Source organism: Lemur catta, chromosome 2 (assembly GCF_020740605.2).
Source record: "Lemur catta isolate mLemCat1 chromosome 2, mLemCat1.pri, whole genome shotgun sequence".
Taxonomy (NCBI): Eukaryota; Metazoa; Chordata; class Mammalia; order Primates; family Lemuridae; genus Lemur; species Lemur catta.
This window is the reverse complement of record NC_059129.1, coordinates 100,156,458-100,178,898: the sequence shown is the minus strand read 5'-3', so window position 1 is coordinate 100,178,898 and position 22,441 is coordinate 100,156,458. Positions and strand designations below refer to the sequence as shown.

Sequence of the window (22,441 nt, the reverse complement as noted above, 5' to 3'; positions counted from 1 at the left end):
TGGCTTATGGCAAGCAAACTAAATTTGTCGGTACTTACTATCAGCCACTACATTAATAGTAAACACCTTAGGAAATGAAAAACCTGCAGCAGATACCCCTTACTTCCTTCCTTCTACCCATTAGGTAGAGTGAATTGATTCCCTATTTTAGCTGTGACTTATTTCCTCAAAGTTGTACAAACCTAATAATATTCCCTGTTATAAGGATCTTGGAGTCAACAGAGATGATAAGACAATGCCAATGATAAGCCATGAAACAAGTGACCCCAAACAGGAAACAATGAAGAAAAACAGTCTCAGCCCCAGAATATTTACTTAAGGACCAAGTAGTATATCAGAGAAAATGGCAGTTTTCTTCATAAATGTACCATTTGGTCTCTTTCCTCATCTGAAGGATGAACTAAAAATTATAGCTTACTAGTAAAATGCAAAGAAAGAATTCTTTGGCCAGTAGTATTCTTGGTTCTTTGAAGCATGTAATTTGGAATGTTCTCAAAAAACAGCTTTTCATGTTTTGTATGATTACGTTCAAGGCCTGGATCTATTACATTGTTTTAATTTTTCATGAGAATATTCCCCTTGCCACCATTCATTGTCTGCTGTTCCATAATTTCTAAGATCTGTGTTTGGCTGCATGTTGTATAGGTAACTAGGAAACTAGAGATTTTCTAGCTGTTATTGTTACCATGACCCAGAAGAATGAAGGAGGACTGCATTGATTTACATATCATATGTATTTATACTAAGTTGAACCCTATGAAATTGCTAGCTGGCCCGAGTGCAGTGGTGTTTACAGCTAATTGATCACAACCAGTTACAGATTTCTTTGTTCTTTCTCCACTTCTCCACTCCCACTGCTTGACCAGCCTAAAAAAAAAAGAAAAAGAAAAGAAAAAAAGCAAAACCAGAAATTGCTGATCTTTGTCCATTTTTAAACTATGGCTCAACATTGTATAATTAGAAGCAAATCTTACGTCATGGTCACAAAAACTCACTTTTCTGCTAAGAAAAAAATTGGAGAAAATGAAAATAGTTGTGTCATATGTTGATAAACCTTAAAAATTCAAGGCTACTACCTAACTTAATGTTGAACTTTTGATAAGTCAATAAAGTCTGATCAGGAAATAAGCCTTTGCTTTGCTTTGAGTCTGAAGGGGAAGACTGGTGGTGTTTCAGATGCTTGGCACATTATTAGGTGGGCTTTGTTTCGTTTCAAACAGGTGGGAAAAAATGACTGATGTGGGGAGTGAGAGGGAATCAATACCACAAAGAACCAGTTAAAATTCACTCAGTTTCACCCGGCCTTGTCATGCAAAGAACCAAGACTATTGCCATCTCAATAACCCCAAACGAGAATGAGGCCAGATGTTCTAGAATGGAAACTCATAATGCTGTCAGTGCCACCTGCCCCCAGAGCGGCTTTGTTGCTGTGTCACAGCAGCCTCATGTAGTTCTAGTATTTGGTCTTTCTGTGCATTCACTTTGTATGTGTATTGCAATGAAACACACACTTTTTTTTTTTTTTTTTTTTTTTTTTGAGAGATAGGGTTTCACTCTGTCACCCAGGCTGGAGTGCAGTGACACAATCATTGTTCACTATAACCTCCAACTCAACTCCTGGCTCCCTGGCTCAGCCTCCCCATACCTGGCAAATTTTTGAAAAAATTTTTGTAGAGACTGGGGTCTCAATATATTGCCCAGGCTGGTCTTGAACTCTTCACCTCAAGTAATCCTCCCGAGTTGGCCTGCCACAGTGCTTGGATTACAGGTATGAGCCCTGGTGCTTGGCCAAAACACACATTCTTAGAAATTTGCAGACCTGATTTTTTTCCATAATGAGTAAATGCTATCACTATCCTCCATTTATATAGTTCTTTTTTCTCTTTTTTTTTTTTTCTTTTTTTTTTTGTGGAGACAGAGTCTCACTCTGTTGCCCTGGCTAGAGTGTAGTGGTATTGTCAAATTCATTGCAACCTCAAACTCCTGGGCTCAGGTGATCCTCCTGCTTCAGTCTCCCAAGTAGCTGGGACTGCAGGTGGGCACCACAGTGCCCAGCTAATTTTTTCTATTTTTAGTAGAGATGCAGTCCTGTTTTTGCTCAGGCTGGTCTCGAACTACTGAACTCAAGCGATCCTCCCACTTCAGCCTCCCAGAGTGCTAGGATTACAGGCATGAGCCACTGTGCCCAGCCTATATACAGTTCTTTTTAACTAAAAGCCAGGACCCAGAGCTTTGCATGTTGGTCAGTGAGTAGGGTATACTCTGATAATTTGAGAACAAGGTCAGAAAATGGGCTTCAGTGGGATGGCAGTGATCAACACAAAACTGGCTATCCGTGGAAACAAAGCAGCCTAAGGGCTTGGTTTCTAAATGTGTCAGCAGATAGATGTGTGACTTTGGGGAAGTTACTTAACCTAATTGTCTCAGTTTCTGGATCTGCAAAATGGAGATAATAATAGTGCCTAACTCACAGAATTATTGTCAGGATTAATGGTGATCTGTGTATTGCATTGTAAGATTTAGGAAATAAAAATCTAAAATACCCAGCTAAATTTGAATTTCAGATGTACAACAAATACTTTTTAGTATAAGTATGTCCCAAATACTGCATAGGACATATGCATTCAAATTTAACTGGGTGGCTTGTATTTTACTTGGCAACCCTATCTGTGTGACATGTTCATGATAGTGCCTGGCACAAACAAATAAAAGCTATTTCCCATGTCTCCATGAAATCATCATTAATGTAAGGTAAACTATGGTTTTAGCTGGCTGTTTACCTCTGTCCCCTCCCAGACTGTGAGCTCCCAGAGGGCAAGAACCATATTTTGTTCTTATTTTCCTACTCCTACTGTCTAGTACCTAGCCATAGTGCTTTGCATGTGGGAGTGGGGTACTAGGGAAGGAGGTAGGGGGAGGAGGAGGGGGAGAGGCAGGATAAATGCTTATTTGTAGAAAGAAATTCAAGTAAGAGCCAAGTCAAAAGTTTGGCCATTGGCAGGGCGAGGTGGCTCACGCCTGTAATCCTAGCACTCTGGGAAGCCGAGGTGGGAGGATTGTTTGAGCTCGGGGGTTCTAGACCAGCCTGAGCAAGAGCCAGACCCCGTCTGTACTAAAAAAATAGAAAGAAATTAGCTGGACAACTAAAAATATACAGAAAAAAAAATTAGCCTAGTCCCAGCTACTCGGGAGGCTGAGGCAGAAGGATTGCTTGAGCCCAGGAGTTTGAGGTTGCTGTGAGCTAGGCTGATGCCACGGCACTCTAGCCTGGGCAACAGAGTGAGACTGTCTCAAAAAAAAAAAAAGAATATACAGAAATAATCGCTTACACCAGTGTTTGGGTACCCCATAATCAGGATCTCTGGGTTTAGTTGATACAAAATAGCACTCACTGCCCAATATGGTAGTCACTAAGCAGTGGCTACTGAGTACTTGCAATGTGGCTGGTCTGACATGAGATATGTTGTAAATGTAAAATATACAGAACTGTAGATCTCAAAGACTTAGTATATGTGGGGGACAGATTTTTTTTTTTTTTTTTTTTTGGACACATGGTCTTACTCTGTTGCCCAGGCTAGAGTGCAGTGGCATCATCATAGCTCGCTGCAACCTCAAACTCCTGGGGTCAAGAGATCCTCTTGCCTCAGCCTCCCACATAGCTGGGACTACAGGTGTGTACCAGGATGCCTGGCTAACTTTTGTATTTTTAATAGAGACAGACTCTCGCTCTTATTCATGCTGGTCTTGAACTCCTGGCCTCAAGCAATCCTCCCACCTCGGCCTCCTAAAGTGATAGGATTACAGGCATGAGCCACTACACCAAGGTGGGACAGACTCTTAAAATAACTCCCCAAAATTCCTGTCATCTAGTGTTCACACCTCTGTGGACTCTCCTCCTCCTTGAGTGTAGGCAGAACCTGTGATTTGCTTCTAACCAGTAGAATATGACAAAGATGATGGATGGGATGTCACTTACATGATTATGTTACTTAAGACCATAACTTCCATCTTGCTAGCTGACTCTACTGACTTTCTTCCTTGTTGGCTTTGATGAAATAATCCACCGTATAGAAAGGCCCACATAGTTATGAACTGAAAGTGGCTTCTAGCTGAGAGCCAGCAAAGGAAGGCCCTTAGTCTGATCACCCACAAGGAACTGAATCCTGCCAACAACCATATGAGTTTGGAAGTGGATCCTTCTCTAGTCAAGCTTCAGATGAGACCCCAGTCCTGGCTGACACCTTGACTGCAGCCTCGTGAGAGACCCTGAAACAGAGGACTGAGCTAAGCTATACCCCGATTCCTGATCCGCAGAAACTGCGAGATAATGGTTCTTTTAAGTGCTAAGTCTGTAGTAATTTATCATGCTGCAGGATAACCAATACAGTACCAAAAAAGAATGTAAAATATCTCACCAATAATTGTTTAATACTGATGGCATGTTGAAATGGTAACATTTTTTTTTTAGTTTGATCATCTTCAATTTTATTTTATCTATTTTTATTTTTTATTTTTTTTAATTTATTTTATTTTATTTTTTTTATTTCAGCTCATCATGGGGGTACATAAGTTCAGGTCATATTTTTTATTTTTTTTATTATTATTCAGCATATTGTAGTGGTACAAAAGTTTAGGTTACATATATTGCCCTTGCCCCCCCACCCTCCCCGAGTGACAGCTTCAAACGTATCCCCTAGAAATGGTAACATTTTGAATATACTGAGTTAAATAAAATCTTTTATCAAAATAATTTTACCTAATTCTTTTTATCTTTTTATGTAGCTACTAGAAAATTGAAAATTTAAAATCTGTGGTTTGCCTTATATTTCTATTGGACAGCACGGTGTAGAACTCCAAGGAGACAAGAAGTTCATAGAGCTTATACGTAGCACACTAGAGGGAGTTGGCTGTCACATCCTTAGATCAGCCTCTCACTGATTGGGGCATGCTATTGCAACAGAAAATACCCTATCGCTTCTGGAAAAGAATCTTTCACCCTTTTTGAAGATGGGTGAAGCTGTTATGTAATTTTTGCCCAAAGGTGAAACCTGCTTAGTCTTCTTACTTTTGGATGCTATCTTTAGGGTTTAATTCATTTCAAATTAACAGCAGGTGGGAGATGCAATTAAAAGGAAAAAACAATCGCAGATGAAGCAAGATATTTTGAACTTCCTTATTTGCTGTGGCAGCTACACAGGGAATAAATGCTAATTATTTTGAATTATTTGTTTATGCATTGTGTTGTATGTTTGCATTTTACCGATTAATGCTTCACAACTTACGCTACATCCTTTGTGGCTAATTAATAAGGCTGTAATGCCATGACTAGTGATTCTGAACTCCAGGAGACTCTTTCTAACCACACCCCTCGGTAGCGCCTGATTCATTTCCCCCTAAGCCTATGCTCCCCACCCTGGTCCCCTGGGAATTGCTGCCGTCTAGAGTGATTGATGCTGATGCAGGTTGTCACAACCCTCCAGCATGTTAGGACAGAAAAAGCGTTGAGAATAACTAAAAGGTTAACTGAAACATTTGGATGCTCTCGGTAGAGTAACTAGTTGTGTGCCTTTAAACTAATATTTAAAAATACTTGTACCTTTCTCTAGAGGACAGTTGAGAAGTTTAGGGAAGAGTGAAGGACATCCTGCAGCAGCACCCCTTAAAATATCCTCTGGTGTCTCAAGCAATTTACCTAGTAAACAAAACAGACAACAACGACAACACAAGTTAACATTGTTTGATATTACTTCATTCAAGTAATTTTCCAAGTGTGTATCAAATAATCCTTCCAACCACATACAGAATTCTCCAGAGAGAAGAGTTTTTTTTTTCCACGCCCCTCTCCCCCAGGGAGACAAGTTTTTAAAGAAAATATTGTCTTATTTATCTTATTTCTAGTGATGCTTTCAGGTCCTTTGTAAATTGGTACACTTGGCACTGCCTGGGAGTCCTCACCCTTAATTTGACTCTGGTCAGTCATATGCCTCACTCAAATGACTCTCTAATGAGCAAAATTTCTTTTTTAATTTTTCTTATTTATTTATTTATTTTTGTTGAAACAGGGTCTTGCTATGTTGCCCTGGCTGGTCTTGAACTCCTAGCCTCAAGTGATCATCCTGCCTCGCCTCCCAAAGTGCTGGGTTTACAGGCATGAACCACCATACCCCACCATGTTTCTTCAAATGTAAAGAGTTCTTACAATAAAATAAGAACAGAATGAGAATTATAGCTAGTGGACTTGTTACCTTGATACTCAAAGATGTTTGGAAATCTCCTACCTGGTATAAATATTCTAATTTCAAAAATGTCCACGAACCAAGATGTATTGCTCTGTGGAGGCTGAAAGTGATTAAGAGGATTGAGTTCATGCCTCAGAATACCATATCCTGCAATCATACTCTGTATTGTAAAATTCTGAAATTAAATAGGTGCTCCTGGCCTACCTGAGGTGGTTTCCAGTACATATTCAGAAGAGTTTATGTGCAGAACTGCTTTAGCCTTATGTATGTAATACTGGCTGTAGAGATACCAATAGACTTCTAGAAATTCTGATCTTACCTTCATGTACCCATATTTTATCACCTGTAATTATGTGCCCCAGTTAGGATTTCAGGACCTGGAAATATGGTCTGACTTTCCTGGAAAATATTGCAGCTTTCTCTGCTTTGCAACCTGACTACACTGACGGCCTCCTATATCCTTTAGAAAATTAGACTCCGATCTAACAAAGAGACGTCTGAGTCTAGTTTCTCCTCACCCTGAGCACACTATTGACATGTCCTTCCTATAGATAGGCAAAACTTATGAAGAACAATTTAATTCATAAAAGGAGAATCCAAATGGCCAGTATATTTCTGGCAAAAAGTTTAATATCATTAATAGCAAAAATACAAATTAAAAATGAGATCTCTTTCTCTGATGAAATTAAAGAATCTCATATTTAGCAAAAGTTGTGAATGTACATTTTTGGAAGACAATTTGGCAGTTTATTTCAAGATTCAGACCTTTACTTTTAGAAGTATATCATAAAAAAAATTACCAGACATAAAAACAAAAAATTATAACAGTGTTTGTTACAAGGTTATTTATAATAGGAACAAATGTCCAATTAGAAAGAATATTGTGCATTCATTATAAGCAATGTTTTTGAAAAATATGTAATGACAAATAAAAATACAGTAAAACCTGGCAAAAACTTTGTTCTGAGATAGTGCAAATTCAGATGTAATGCATTGGCTGTCATCCTCATCATCGGATCCCCTTCTCCACGGGGGTGCACTAAAGAAAGTTCTTAGCTTTTGGGGCATGCAGAATGTAGAGAGAAGACAAAGCTGGGTGGGGAAAACAGGCATCTCTTCTTGAAAAGCAATGAGGCAAGAAGTTCTGCTCCCAATGTTCTCTCAGCTCCCAAAGATTCCAGGAATTGTGCTGCTGTCCTGGAGGTCCTGTCAACTCTGAACCCAGAATCATCTCCATTGAAATGTGGCACAGATAAATGCCACCAGGCGCCTCAAACTGAAGCTACAACCTGGTTGGGTCTGGACCTTGCAGAAATCCTAAATCCTGGCTGGCTACCTGCACTGGTCACCTCAGTTATTTCATTAACCTTGCAGGAATGTGATCACAAATTTTGTGATTAATTTTTTAACTGTTCTCTATGAGTGAAAAAAAAAAAAAGCAAGATAGAAAACTTTGTGTACATTTGCTCCTAATTCAGCAAGTTTATTTGTTAAATAAACAAGCAAACTCTAAGTTTATAGATACATGTATAAACAAAAAGAAAATATTTGAAAAAGTTATTAGTGGTTACCTCTGATTAGTGGGCTATGGATAATTTTAATATTCTTTATTATACTTTTTTGTATTTTCCAAATTTTTCTATATTGGACATGTATTACTTTTTTTTTTCTTTTCAGCAGTGAAGTCATTTGGAATATTACTCTTCTAATCTGAAAATATATATAGAATAATATCCAGAGAAACTTTTTTTTTAAAATTTGAGACAGAGTCTCACTCTGTCGCCCCAAGTAGAGTGGGTGGCCTCATCATAGCTCACTGCAACCTAAAACTTATGGGCTCAAGCGATCCTCCTGCCTCAGCCTCCCAGGTAGGTGAGACTACAGGCAAGTAGCTGGTATTACAGGTGCATGCCACAATGCCTGGCTAATTTTTCTATTTTTAGTAGAAATGGGTCTCACTCTTGTTCAGGCTGGTCTCCAACTCCTGAGCTCAAGTGATTCTCTGGCCCTGGCCTCCCAGAGTGCAGTGATTACAGGAGTGAGCCACTGCAGCTGGCCTGAGAAACTACTTTTTAAGCTCAGAGATCTACGTATAAATACGTGGTTCACACCAGAAGTCCTTATGCAACCCAGCTAATTAAATGCATCTGCTCTTATTTTAATGGCTGACTATTACAAAATTCTTATTCCTTAGAACGACATCTTACAACTATATTGAATAAGATGTAAGCCAGCATCTGCTTTAGATATTATTCAGTGGAATCTTAGGACAACCATGTTAACAGATTTAGAAAGGATTTCACAAAGTCTGAAAATGTGGTCCCTGTTTCAGGCTCAATATAACATTTCATGACATATACCATTGTGTTATATGTTATAATGTTCTTTTGGTTTATAAAAATATTTAATCCAATTTTCTCGGCCACTTAAAATCTTACTAATCTCTCATAGCGTAAGGGACCCTCCTGCTTTAAACCTAACAGAATGTGAAAGACCTGTGAAAACAAAGGGACATGGAAATAAGACTAAAAATCCAATGGATGTAAAACATACATATAATTTTCCACTCTTCCAATTTCATCATTTCCAAGCAAAGGATCATTTAGGATCTGCCTGCAAATGGCAAGTGATACAGCCATTTGCCAAAATGTGGTCTGGAGATGCTTTTCTGTGAGGTTGAAGTAGGATTTCATTTCTGCTGAAACTTAATTACCCCAGTTAGGCCTTGACTCTGCCTCCTCTACAGGGGTGGAAGGGGAATCCTAGAAAGGTCCTTTTTACGGGAATGAGCCCACTCAGGTCAGGCCTTTCTCTATGGCAAACTCTGCCTCCCGGAGCTTCCCCCCCCCCAACCCCCGCAGTCTCCGTAACTCGAGACACCAGCAGGAAGAACAAAATGCGGAAACTGATGCTTTGCCAAGTCAGTTCTCATTATTTTTTCTACAGCTTGGTTCTTCATTTTTCCTCATTTTTACTGAAAGTTTGTGTGTGTGTGCCATCTGGACCTGAAAGAATTTGGTCTCACAGTTGTCACAGGATGAATGAACCGAGGCAAACGCAAATTTCTGTTCAAGAACGCAAATTTCTGTTCAAGAACCTGCCAGTGAAGGAAGGAGGGCTGCTGAGGCCCCAGGGGCTAGGGAAAGTTGGCTTTCTATATATTCGTGCTGTGGGGTGTTGGGGACGGGAAGGCCACAGAATGTATTGGTCTTTTAACGGACTTAAATTACTTTATTTGTGAATGATTACAAGCTGGTCTATAAGGAAAAATGCACCTCACTCCTTCTGTGCCCTGGCCAGCCACCCAGTTTCTCTCCTCAGTGGCAAGGACTATCAATTTCTTGTGTACTCTTTGGAAATACTTGCTTTCTCAGTCTAGTTTTTGTTTTTTAAAACACACAGTACCATCCTGTACACACTGCTATGTATCTTGCTTTTTTCACTTAAGAATTTATCTTGGAGATTTCCCGTTTACGTATTATGTTTTTTTACTCTTTTTCATGAATTCATAAAATTTCATGATATGGATATGCTATCATTGCTTCAGCCAGATCTCTATCTTTGGATAATTAGATTATTTACAATCCTTAACTGTTATAAACAATGCTGCAACACGTCCTTGAAAATACATTCTTTTGCATTTGTGGAAGTTTATCTGTAGGCAAAATTCCCAAAATTAGAATTGCTAGGTCAAAGGGGACACGCATTTTTAATATTGATAGATGTCAAATTCCTTTCCGTAATACCATCAGCATTGATGGAGAGGGACTATTTTCTCACATTCTTGCCAACACAATGGAGACCCACGTTGAAATTTTGGCCAAAGGGATTAAGAGTTGCTTCTTTCTCTTTCATTTCCTTAAAAAAAAAAAAAAAAAAAAAAAAAAAAAAAAAAACCACACACACCCAAAAAACAACCCTGGAGGCTTAGAGGTAGGCATTCTTAATTTGCATCTGAAAATAGTCAGAATACTTTCGCTTTACCTTTGTTTTCCTGTTTGGATGAGGCTTAAGAGAATTTGATTGACACTAGAGGGGAAAATAGGGAACTAAAAATCGAAGAAACTCATTGTAGTTTATTAGTTTTATAAGGCTTCAAAAATTCAAGGCTTTTTGTTGTCAGCACAAAGGAGAGTTTTTGTTTGACAGTGAGAGCTGAGAGTCCCTATGGCCAGCAGGGGGCAGCACGTCCTCGCTGAGAGTCAGGCTGGGACTCCTCCCGCTGATTCAACGTGCTCCAGCTGGGGACCTAGGACCTCATCGGTCAGAAATGCAAACTTACTTTGTTACCTTCACGGTTTGGAGTAGGCTGGAGTTCCCAAATGAATAACAAAGCTTAGCTAAAAGACCAGGATAAATTGGAATATTCAATGCCAGCCAAGTGCAGGGTCAAATGGAATCACGAAGGAAAAGAGTATTGTGAACATAAATAAAAATAGCATCATATTATAGAAGATAATTTAAATATTTTGATTATTCCAGCCAATCTTTGTGCTGTAAAGCATTAAAGGAATATCCTTGGATTATTATATTTTATATCTATTTTGCTGAAAAAGTGCTAAAAATGTCAAATAATTTACCCTTGTATGTTCTATTCTCTTAGAAATAGGTTTTCCCCCCTTTTAATGTATTTATTTATTTCTTTGGGATGGGGGTCTCCCTGTGTTGCCCAGGTTGGTCTCAAACTCCTGGCCTCAAGGGATCCTCCCACCTCAGCCTCCCAAGTAGCTGGGATTACAAGTGCATGCCACCATGCCCAGTGGGATTTATTACTTTACCTTAAAAAGCAAATTAACCTGCTCCTTTAATATTAGTCCATTTAACCAGCAAATATTGATTGAGTGCTAGGCGAAGAGGATACAGATTAGACATGGCACGGAGTCTGTTCTTGTTTGTTAAGCAGAAAACACTTGAGACTTGGCTCAGGAAACTTTGGTTCTAGCTTTAGGTGTGGCAATATAACTGGCTATGTGGTCTTGGGCAAGTTACTTAATTTCTCTGTGCCTCAGAAATAAAAATGATTCTAATGTCACCTGCCCTACTGACCTCACAGATGCACAAATGAAATGCCACATGCAAAGATGTTTGAGAAAAGAGCAAGTGCTATACACTTGAAAGATTTAAAAAGCCACACTATAATGAATATACATAGAAGTGGCAGCTTAGTGAGTCCTTACAATGTGCCAGGCACTGTGCTAATAAATATATACGTTATCTCAGTTAAGATCATACCCCTGTAAGGTAGGTGTTATTGGCCCCATTTTACAGATGAAGAAATCCAGGTAGGTGTGAGGAGGTTGGGAAGCTGGCCCAAAGTCAAACTGTTAGAAAGTGGTGGTGCAGGATTTAAATCCAGGTCTGACCCCAGAGTCCACTACATGCTGTGTCAGTCTGGCTCTTCATTATTCCTCTCAGTTCTGCACTTAGAAAGTGTAGGTACCGCTCCCTCCGTGTGGCTCAGAAGAGAGCTAGCTGACTGGAATAGGGTGGGGTGGTGCTCGGTAAAGAGAAGTTCCCTAACTGGGCTAAGCCTGCATGGTGTGTCCTGACAACACCCCTGTAGGATGCCCAGGAACTTGGCAGATGTGAAGGACCTTGCTCTGGGAATTATGCTGTTTCATTAGCTGATGACAAGATGGTTCACAGAGCATAGATCCCGAGTGCCTTATCAATTTTGGGTATTGGAGCTTGATATTCTTTCCTGTATCACACAACCACAAAGAAAGTAAGTACCTTCTGGTTTCTAGCACCTTCAGTGGAAGAGCAAATATTAAGTGAGAGCCACCACTAATTGAGGCAGGCACAATTCTAACACTTACATATACAATACCTTTTTAATAAATAATTAATAATGGTATTATTATCTCCACTTTACAAATGAGGAAATGGAGGCTTTTTGGTGCAAATAAAAGTAGCAGAGCCAGGATTTGAACTTGGGCAGTCTGGCTCTAGAGGCTGCATTATTAAGCACCACACAAGTCTATCTCCTTACTTAATATCAAAAAGGAGGCCGAGGGGGGGGGGGGAGGGAAGGATGAATAGAAAAAAAAAAAAAGATGAGGGACAAAGGAAACGGATCCTATGAACACCATCAGTTAGTTCAACAAGGGCTTCTGGAGGACTTATTACCTGCAGTGCCTTGGAACCAGGTACTTCTGAGTCACAAACAGTCCGTTTTTCACCCTGGAAGAGGAAGGGAGAAGCCGGGTAACACTGTTAAACAGGAAAGTCCACTGGTGCTCGACAGAAATTCTTGTGTTCCCAAGCACATCCTAAAGGTGGAAAGTTACTGAGCTAAAGTGGCTGAGCTTTAAAGGCACAAGCCCATTCGGTCACAAACCAACTATTTTGGATTCCATTGTCACTTTGTTTCCCTGAAAACCTACCTTGTTTCAAGGAGGCTGTTCTGCAAAAGTGAAATTTAAACAAATTCCCAACCTTACTAGGTTTGGCATCTGTTTGCTTTTAAAGACCGCGAAACACTTGGTCTGAAGGTTGACTGAAAGGATTGTCTTGCAATTCAAAATCAAACCAAAAATACTTCACCAGTAAAATTATCTCAACGTTTGCTGTATGCTTGTAAATTTTCACAATAGGATGGTTGCAAAAAATATTCCGCCAAAATTTGCAGAATGATGACTAATCTATTTGCGCCAGTTCATTAAATTTCCTAATGGCAACTGTAGAAGAGTAAATACCTTTATCCCGAAAGCTTTTGCTCTTTAAACAAATGACAAACAAATACGTTGCAACGGAGACCGAAAAAGAGTGTTCCCAGGAATTCGAGAGGGACAGCGAATTCTAGTGGGACCGCCAGGGAGGTTCCTTCTCCCCGGGTAGGACGGGGGGCAAACGCGCAGGGAAGACCGTGAGGGCTGGAGGGGAAGGGGTCCTCCTCTGAGCGGGCGGTCTCCTCCGCGCCCCCAGCCGCGGAAGGCAGGAGCGCGCGGGATCGAAAGCCAGTAGTTTGCCGTGTCCGCCAGCGGGTCCGCGCCCCACGGCTGGCTGCCCAGCTCCCGGGAGGATGCGCACCCGGGATGTCCCAGGGAGCTCACACCGGCTGGCGGATTTGGGGAGCTCAAAAAACAAAGCACGTGGCCAGGGGAGGGGGCGGCCACGGGGCCGGGCACCCACCGCACTCCGGACCCGGGTGCCGCCCGCTAGCCCCGCCGACCAGGGGGAAGGGCTCGTGCTAGGCGGCGCCCCGGTCCCGCGCTAAGGGGTGAGCGCCAGGCCCGGAGGCCCCGCCACCCGCACGGTTCCCTTTCCTCTGCGGCGGGCATTAGAGAAAACCCAGCCCGGGGAAGCCCCCGGCCCGGCCCCGCGCGATCGCACTAGAATTCGCTAGCCCTGCTCATTTCTGGGGACACACTTCTTCAGGCGCCGCCGCAAGGTACTTGCTCTGGGACTGGCGGCTGCCCCGCCGCGTGGGAGGCGCAGACTTTTCTTTAGGGGGGTAAGATGGCAGGTCCGGGGAAACAAAGGAAACTTGGGCCGGGCCCCGAGAGCGGCGTGTGTGGTTCGCGCGTTCGCCCCGGGTCCTGCGTGGGAGTCGCCGGGCGCCTGTGCGAGCCCGCACGCAGCCCGCCCGGGGACCCACGCCCGGTGCCAGAAGCCCGCGGCGCCCGCCCACCTGCCGCTGCGGCCGCCCGGGGGTCTCCCGGGCCGCGAGGACCCGGGCGGCGGCGGCCGCGGCGGCGGGGGGAGGGGGCGCTGGGGAGCCCGGAGTGGGGCGGGGAAGGCTGGCGGCGGCAGAGGAGGGGAGCGCGGGTGGGCGGGCGGCGCCACGTCACGGCTATTGTGGCTGTCCTGGTATATAAGGTCCCGCCTGCCCGCCGCGCTCCCCACCTTGCCTGCACCCGACCGGAGCCAGCGGTCCTCCACGCAGCCAGCATCCCGCGAGACGCGCCGCGCACCGACGGAGGGGACATGGGCAGAGCGATGGTGGCCAGGCTCGGGCTGGGGCTGCTGCTTCTGGCGCTGCTCCTACCCACGCAGGTGAGGCCCTGGAGCCCAGCGGGGCACGAGGGCCCTCCCCGGGGTAGGGAGGGTGAAGCAGTCCCTGGGGACCAGCCTCTGCGCCCCTATCTCGGGCCACGGATTGAGACGGGTGGAAAGAATCTTGCATAAGTGACCAAGGGAGAGATCAACGTGGACCCCACTTTCCACTTCCTTGCGGGCTGCCCCCTCTCCTCCCACGGCCCCGGGAACAATGCAGCTCCGCGCGCGGGCTGGGAGGACCTGGCCCCACCCTAGGTCCTCGCTACCCCTTCCCAGGCGGCCTGGCGCCTCCCACCCACTTTCACCCGGAGCCCCGAGGTGCCAGCGAGGACGAGAACGTGCACTCCCCACCCCTCACGGAGTGCCCAGAGGGCTCAGGCTCTTAGGGAGGTGGTCCCTGGGTCCCCTGAGCGCCCACTTCCCTCTAGGAGTGTCTTCGCGCTCCCAGCGCTCTACACAAAGAGAGGAGACGGTCCCCTTGGGGGAGCGCCACTCGTGCCCATCCTCCACCCTTGGAACAGGTTTGGGGATCCCGCGGAAGCCCCGGCTATCTGGCCTTATCTTCCACCCTAGGCTCGGGGCTGGAGCCCGGGCGGGGACCCTTTCCTGACGCTGCTCTCTGTGCCACGCAACCCTACACGTCCATCGCTTGTCACCTTAGGAGCCCCATGTTAGTCAAGATTGGCTAGTTCTGGGGAGCCGACGTGGTGGGACGATTCTATCCCAGGTCCCCGCCGGGCTTTGTTCCAGTCCCAGTCCCCGCCACCTTGTCCTCTCCCCAGACCCTCTATCCCGGGAACCTCGCCCGGAGAGCGCGTAGCAGGAGCGGCGCTGCGCTGTCCTGAGGGTGGATGCGCGGCGCCTGCGAGGGTGACCAAGGGCGACCGGGGACTGAGCCCGGGAGACCCGAGCGGGGGCGGGGGAGGAGACATTTGGGCAGTTCGGGACCGCTTGGAGGGTGGGGTGACCGAGCACGGTAGCTCTCCACAGCCTTCGCTTGCGGTTTCCTGAGGACTGTTTCCGGGACTTCTCTCCCCAAAAGTTGGGCGCTCTGGATCCTGCGTTCCCAGGCATCCAACCTCCGGGCTTACCTGGGAGTGCAGCCTGAGAACGTGGAGCGTTCTTCGTCTTGCCCACCGCGGCAGGGTAACTGTGCCCTATTGTCTTGCTCTGGGTTCGCTGCGCTCCCAAAGCTTTCGCAATTCCTCGTTGGGGGAGGGGCGCGGCCGGCGGCCAGAAGCAAGCTCCCCCCACCGCGATCCCCCATCTCCTCGCCAACCAAATTTTTTCCTCCAAAATTTTGAGAGGGAGATTTTAATTAAGCAAAAATAAATTTAGCTCGGTAGGGAAAATTATGTTCAGTGTCAATTTCATTGATTAACAATTTTTGTTTTGGTCTTGGTGTAGAGGACTTTTAGATTCCCAGGTTGATGCATTGGGTTGTAAAAAATAAAAGTCACCTGCTGCACTAAACCTATTTGTACGAATAAAGAACAGGTTACTCTCACGGATCCCAAACCAGGACTTCAAAACACTGGCACCTGGTTTTAAATAAATTACCATATTAATGCCTTCTTTGGTGGGAGTGCTGTTTCCTGATAGGTCAAGATGATCTTGCACACAGTAGGAGCCCAATAAATAAATTTGACTTGATTAAGATGTTTTTTCTTGCCGATAGACTATTCTGGATAGGATTTGTACATTTCTTTAGTCAATATTTGTTTAATGACCTTATGGGTTTTACAACAAAAGGAGCGGGTGCTGATGTAGAAGGGTTTTATCTTTGGATTAATAGGCAGCTAAATGTACATGTGGCCCAGACTCTTGCTGGGTGCCACATCCTCCCTTCTGCCTGTAATCAGAAGCCCCTGTAAACCCTCCCTTGCAGTGAGAGCTGAAAACTCTGATCTGCCTTTGTTCCATGACAAAGGAGAGATTATCACGTGCCCCACTGGACTGTGCATTTCGTGGCTTGAATAATTGGTGGTGAATGATGCCACTCAGACCCTGGGACACTGGGGGAAGCTTGGTTCTTGGCCACAACACTAAACTTAGTGACCAGGCAGTGAGGTTGCTGCTGGTGAAACTTAACACCAAACCTCTTCATCTTTTGTAAAGTCACTCAGACTTCATGGTGTTTTCTGTGAAGTCAGTCTGCCTTAAGCCAAAACTCATTTTTTTTTTTCAATTTAAAACAAATATTGTGAACATTTTTGCAAAGGTTATACTTTCAAGATTTCAAGGGAGCAGATAAGATACCTAGTAGCCCCTTAAGTTAAAAGCTAAGTTACCAAGGCTATATTAAATCGGTATCTGAAAGTTACTTAGCAAATCCAGGATAGACAGTGACCCGATTAATTGTATAGATCTCAATTACAATATTTTAAAAAGTGCATTTTTTTTTTTTTTTTTTTTGAGACAGAGTCTCACTCTGTTGCCTGGGCTAGAGTGCCATTGCGTCAGCCTAGCTCACAGCAACCTCAAACTCCTGGGCTCAAGCTGTCCTTCTGTCTCAGCCTCACAAGTAGCTGGGACTACAGGTGTGTGCCACCATGCCCAGCTAATTTTTTTCTATATATTTTTAGTTGTCCAGCTAATTTCTTTCTATTTTTTTAGTAAGATGGGGTCTCGTGCTTGCTCAGACTGGTTTCAAACTCCTGAGCTCGAATGATCTAGCCGCCTCAGCCTCCCAGAGTGCTAGGATTACAGGCGTAAGCCACCGCACCCAGCCTAAAAAGTGTGTGTTTTTTGTGCAACTTTAAAATCTCCCCCTTTCTGGGAAACTAGAGAAAACCTTATTGCAATGCCAGTAAGTTGATATAATCTCAGAATCTGAATTAGTTAACTTGGTTCTTTATTCCTTTACGAAGAAAAACAGTCATACTTTTGGGGAGTTATAGTTATTGAAGAACTTTTTTTATTTGTTCTTGTTGCTGCTTGTACTCTTCAGGCATCTCTAGGTAGTTTGTTTAGAAGCTGAAGAGAATGACGTTGGTGGAACTGAGCAGTAATTCAGAATTTAATGATATGGGTAGGAGGACAATGGGAGAAGATCAATCTTAGTGTACATTACCTACTTTAATTGTATAGTTAGAGTGTATGTGGAAGTAGTTGTACATGTGGAAATTTATTGGTGTAACTTTTTATATATTTTAGATTTATTCAAATCAAACAACTGCTGTAACAGTTGCAAGTAACTCCTCCCAGAGTACCTCGGCTCCCCTAAATCCAGCTAATGCCACCACCAAGGCAGGTGCCAGTGCCCTGCAGTCGACAGCCAGTCTCCTCATGGTCTCCCTCTCTCTTCTACATCTCTACTGTTGAGAGACTCAAGCCAAGAAACATCTGTACTTCCCCATCTTCTAATCACAATCCAGATGGCGTCTAGAAGTCCAATGCGGCAAGGAAAAAACAGGTCTTCATCGAATCTACTAATTCGACACCTTTTATTAACACAGAAAATGTTGAGAATCCCAAATAGATTGGTATGAAGGACATGTGAAGAGTTTGCCTAGATGATGGATGCCAGTATTCAGTCTGCTGGAGTTTCATATACAAGAGGAAGAGAGGCAACGTCCAAAATTAGTTAAGACAAGATTTCCTTGAATGTGGCTTAAAAAATATGGACACTTAAAACTACTTTGACTAGATTATGTCTTGTCTAGAAATAAAGGATATGATGTGGAATGGAGATTCAGTTTTCATTTGGTTCATTAGTTCTATAAGGCCATAAAAACAGGTAATATAAAAAGCTTCCATGATTCTATTTATATGTACATTAGAAGGAACTTCCAGGTGTTACTGTAAATCCTCAATGTATTGTTTCAGCAGTACTAATTTAATGCCGATGTGCTCTAACTGAAGTTTTACATTGTTAATCTATCACTGTTCTCTTGAGAACTGAACCCTTTTTCCGCTGAGGCTTTGGATTTGACATTGCATATGACCTTTTATGTAGTAATTGGCGTGTGCCAGGGCAGTAAAGGATTGGAATCTCCCCCAAATCCAAGCATCCTGAGTAACTCTTGCATATCCTTAATAGAGCCAAGGGGTAGGCATTTCCTAGCTCCTACTTCCATTCAACAAGAGCACCAGATTCATTTAGCTAAACTGATTCCAAAGAGTAGATAGAATTGCATTGATTTCCACTAATTTCAAAGTGATTTTTATTTCTGCATATGTTGAAGGCTTTTTATAATTTAAGAAATGATCTGTTTTGAAGGCAAAATTACAAATCTTTAAATTAAAAGGGCAACAATGTGAAGGAGCCAAAACTGTTAAGTATTTGGGAAGTGAAGACTGGAAGCTAACTTTCATTAAATTCACAAACACTTTTATACTTTCTGTAAATACTTTTTTTTAAGGAAAAAAAAATCAATGACTATGGGTCAGAATAGCCACATTTGGAACACTTTTTGTTATCAGCCAATATTTTTAGATAGTTAGAACCTGGTCCTAAGCCTAAAAGTGGGCTTGATTCTCCAGTAAATCTTTTACCACTGCCTCGACACACAGAAACCTTTTTAAAAATAGACACTCCACACGAAGTCTTTTGTTCGCATGGTCACACACTGATGCTTAGATGTTCCAGTGTCTAATATGGCCACAGTAGTCTTGGTGACCCAAGTCATTTTTTTCCATCTTTAGAAACCTACACGGGAACAAGCAGATTGAACAGATCTGATAGCTACTGTGTGTGTGAATGAACACTCCCTTTTGCTTCATACCTGAATGCCATACATCTATTTTGGATTGTATATTGTGTTTGTGTATTTATGCTTTGATTCATAGTAACTTCTCATGTTATGGAATTGATTTGCATCGAACACAAACTGTAAATAAAAACAAATGGCTGAAAGAGCAATCTGTTGAATTTTAAGTTATTCTGGTATAAGAAATACTTTGGGTAATCCTGATTATATGAATCTGTTAATGTAAACCATTAGGGTTATACTTCAACATCTATTAGAGTATTATAGTTCAGCTATTTCTGCATTGCCAACTAGCAGCAGGTTTTGACTGGAGAATTACAACCAAAAGTTGACATCTTTAATCCTTTAAGAGGACACCCTTATTCAACAACTATTTGTTGTAGGCCAGTTATATGCTACAGTACTGAAGATTGAGTTCTGAACTTGTCAGACAATGTCTTTAAGTTGAGAGAGTTTGTGTGTGATGACAGATAGGTAATAAACTGTCAAACAGTGCGGTGAGGAAAGCACCCAGGGTGACAGCAGTCATGGACCATGGGTTGAGAGACCATGTCTTGGACATTTGAGCTGAGATCTGAATGACAAGACAGTTTTGGGAAGATCTGAGGAGAATTCCCTGGTAGAAAGAACAGCATGTCCTAAGTCCCCAAGTCAGCACCCCTTTTTCCATGTCTGCAGGTCCACAAATCCCTTTGGTTTCCCAAATTGTCATTCCCATCTGCTCCTTTCACAACCTTTAATTCCTTCAAGTGCATTCCTGGACTCACATCTTTATTGTGGTTCAGGGAAAGTCAGGCTGGAACTCCTGGGAATAAGTGGAAGATGTAGTCAAGGTGGGATTTCATCATCAAGTAATCTCACTCTTGCTTTAAGGCTTTTCAATTGATGGAATCACCCACCCACATTATCCTGGAGTCTCCTTACATTAATCATATCTACAAAGTACTTCATGGCAACACTCAGAGAAGTATTCTGTTGAATAACTGAGGACTAGCCCCCTTGTCTACATGGCACCTGCACACATCGCTTCAAAACGTATTTGATCTCCAAATAAAGACAATAACAAGGCAGGGTGAGGTGGCTCACACCTGTAATCCTAGCACTCTGGGAGGCCGAGGTGGGAGGATCGCTTGAGCTCAGGGGTCCAAGAACAGCCTGAGCAAGGGCAATACCCTGTCTCTACCAAAAGAAAAATAGAAAAAATTAGCCAGATGTGGTGGTAGGTCCCTGTAGTCCCAGCTACTGGGGAGGCTGAGGCAGGAGGATTACTTGAGCCCAGGAGTTGGAGGCTGCAGTGAGCTATGATGACACCACTGCCCTCTACCTGGGGTGATGGAGTTGAGACTCTGTCTCAAAAAAAACAAAACAAAAACAAAAAAAAACTAAAAACAGACAATAACTATAAAGTCATACTTCTGCCTAACATGATAGCATTATCCTGCATACAACCAAAACACTTTCCTCAGAAGAGGATGCGGAGTCTTTGGGTTGTATTCACTCTTCTTGATATCCTGCAACTTAAATACTGTGATATACAGTTAACCATTATTAATACATCTTAGGTTAGATGATAAGGAATAAGAGGGAAGAATACAAACATTTGCTTCATATATGCATACACACACACACACACACACACACACACATATATTATACCAATATAGCCTAAGGACGAAATACTCATAACTATTACAATTCTCATTTCTGCAACTAGTCAGTGTCTGTAGCTGGTATTTATAGCTACTTTCTTCCATTATCAATTCCATATTAACTTTGCTGTCCATATGCACCTTAGCTGTTCATGGTTCTAAGCCTGGCAAGGTGAAACAAACCTTTCTCTGAATTTGATTGTTGTAGTTTTCCATTGATTTGGATCACAGGAAATGGTATGACTAAGAGATGCCCTAAGAGATCTGTATTTCAAACATACTCTTCCTTAACCTCCATTGTGCAGTAGAAAGACCATTTTCCCTTGGTAATCAGAATCAATCACTCTACTAGTATAGTAACTCACTTCTTTGCCTTTTGATGCAGAGGCTTGAGGAACCTGAAGTGACTGGGTAGCAATCTCAACTTCCAGTTCAATGGGATCATTTCTGTATCCTGGTGGAAGCATAGTTCCCTTGGGACTAAGACCTCTAGGCCAGCACAGCATAAGGTCTCAGGAACAGGAGGAAAAATTTTGCTAGTAAATCACTAGGGGTAACAGTGAGTGGGGCCACTTCATCTTCACCCCCTTGATTCCCGGACCTGTGAAACCTGGCTATGGGAGAGTCAGCACCATATTTAGAGCTTACATGGCCTCCTGGAGGACACTACTCCAGTCCAAGGTATTGCCACTTTGTTGATGCTGTAACTTGAGTTTTTAAAAGGCCATTCTTTTGTTCTATCAAGTCAGCTGCTTTAATATTATGGACTTGCTAAGATCAGTGAATTCCATAACCATGGGCCAATTGCCACATGTCATCAGCTATGAAGTGAGTTCCTTGGTCAGAAGCAATGCTATCGTGGATTACCATGATGGTGGATAAAGCATTCTTTAAGTCCATGGATGGTAGTTTCAGCAGAAGTATTGTATGCAGGGAAGGCAAATCCATATCCAGATTAAGTGTCCATTTTGGTAAGAACAAAGTGCTGCCCCTTCCATGATGGCAGTGTTTCAGTGCAATCAACCTTGCAACCTTGCTAATCACCGTGGAGAATGGAACCATGTAGGGGACTCAGTGTTGGTCTCTGCTGCAGCAGACTGGGCCCTCAGCAGTGGATGTAGCCAGGTTCGCCATCGTGAATGTAAGTCTATGTTGCTGCGCCCCTGGCACCTGGACAGATTTTTCATGAGCCCACTGGGCAATGACAGGTATAAGCGGAGAAAGAGGTTGACTGTTATCCACAGAATGAGTCATCCTATCCACTTGGTTATTAAAATCCTTCTCTGCTGAGGTCACCTTTTAGTGAGCATTCACACAAGACACAAATGTCTTTACCTCTGTTCATGCATCTCTTCTCCAGACCTTCTTGTTACCAATTTTCCAATCATATCCCTTTCAAGTCCATCCAGACAAATCATGGGCTGCAGCCCAGTGGCCAGACTCATATCTCTGGCCATTTATCCTTCTAAGCAAAATGAACAATCATGTGCACTGCTTATAATTCTGTCCACTGGGAGTAATTTCCTTCACCACTGTCCTTCAGGGATGTCCTAGAGGGGTTTGTGGAGCTATAGCTATTCAGTGTTGGGTAGTGCCTGTGTATTATTCAGAACTGTCTATAAACCAGACCCAAGTTTTCTTTCGGTCAATTGATCACTAGGAACTCTCCATGAGGCCATAGGTGCAGGCTAGGAGAGACAAGGTGACGTAGCAAGAGTAGGGGCCATGGACATCTGGGCCACTTCGTCATAGAACTTACTTGTGTCTTCAGGGCCTGCTCTACCCATATATACCATCATCATTTAACAATGGAGTGTTGCTGTGCGCACCCAACTTTATG

At 43.1% G+C, this 22,441-nt stretch overlaps 2 long non-coding RNA genes across 3 annotated transcripts; one reads left to right on the top strand and one right to left on the bottom strand.

Moving 5' to 3' along the window:
* Positions 1-716: 716 nt before the first annotated feature.
* On the bottom strand, positions 717-15,420 carry LOC123633122. 2 transcript variants are annotated; one of them, XR_006733547.1, is made up of 4 exons: positions 15,332-15,420; positions 12,369-12,422; positions 5,597-5,692; positions 717-867 (listed from the first exon to the last, which is right to left on the bottom strand). It is a non-coding gene; the product is annotated as an uncharacterized LOC123633122 (long non-coding RNA). The 2 variants fall into 2 exon arrangements; XR_006733546.1 differs by lacking the exon at positions 717-867 and having other exon boundaries at positions 4,699-5,692.
* Positions 13,618-19,104, top strand: LOC123633121. The gene is made up of 3 exons (XR_006733545.1): positions 13,618-13,632; positions 14,061-14,237; positions 17,397-19,104. It is a non-coding gene; the product is annotated as an uncharacterized LOC123633121 (long non-coding RNA).
* The last annotated feature ends 3,337 nt before the right edge of the window (positions 19,105-22,441 follow it).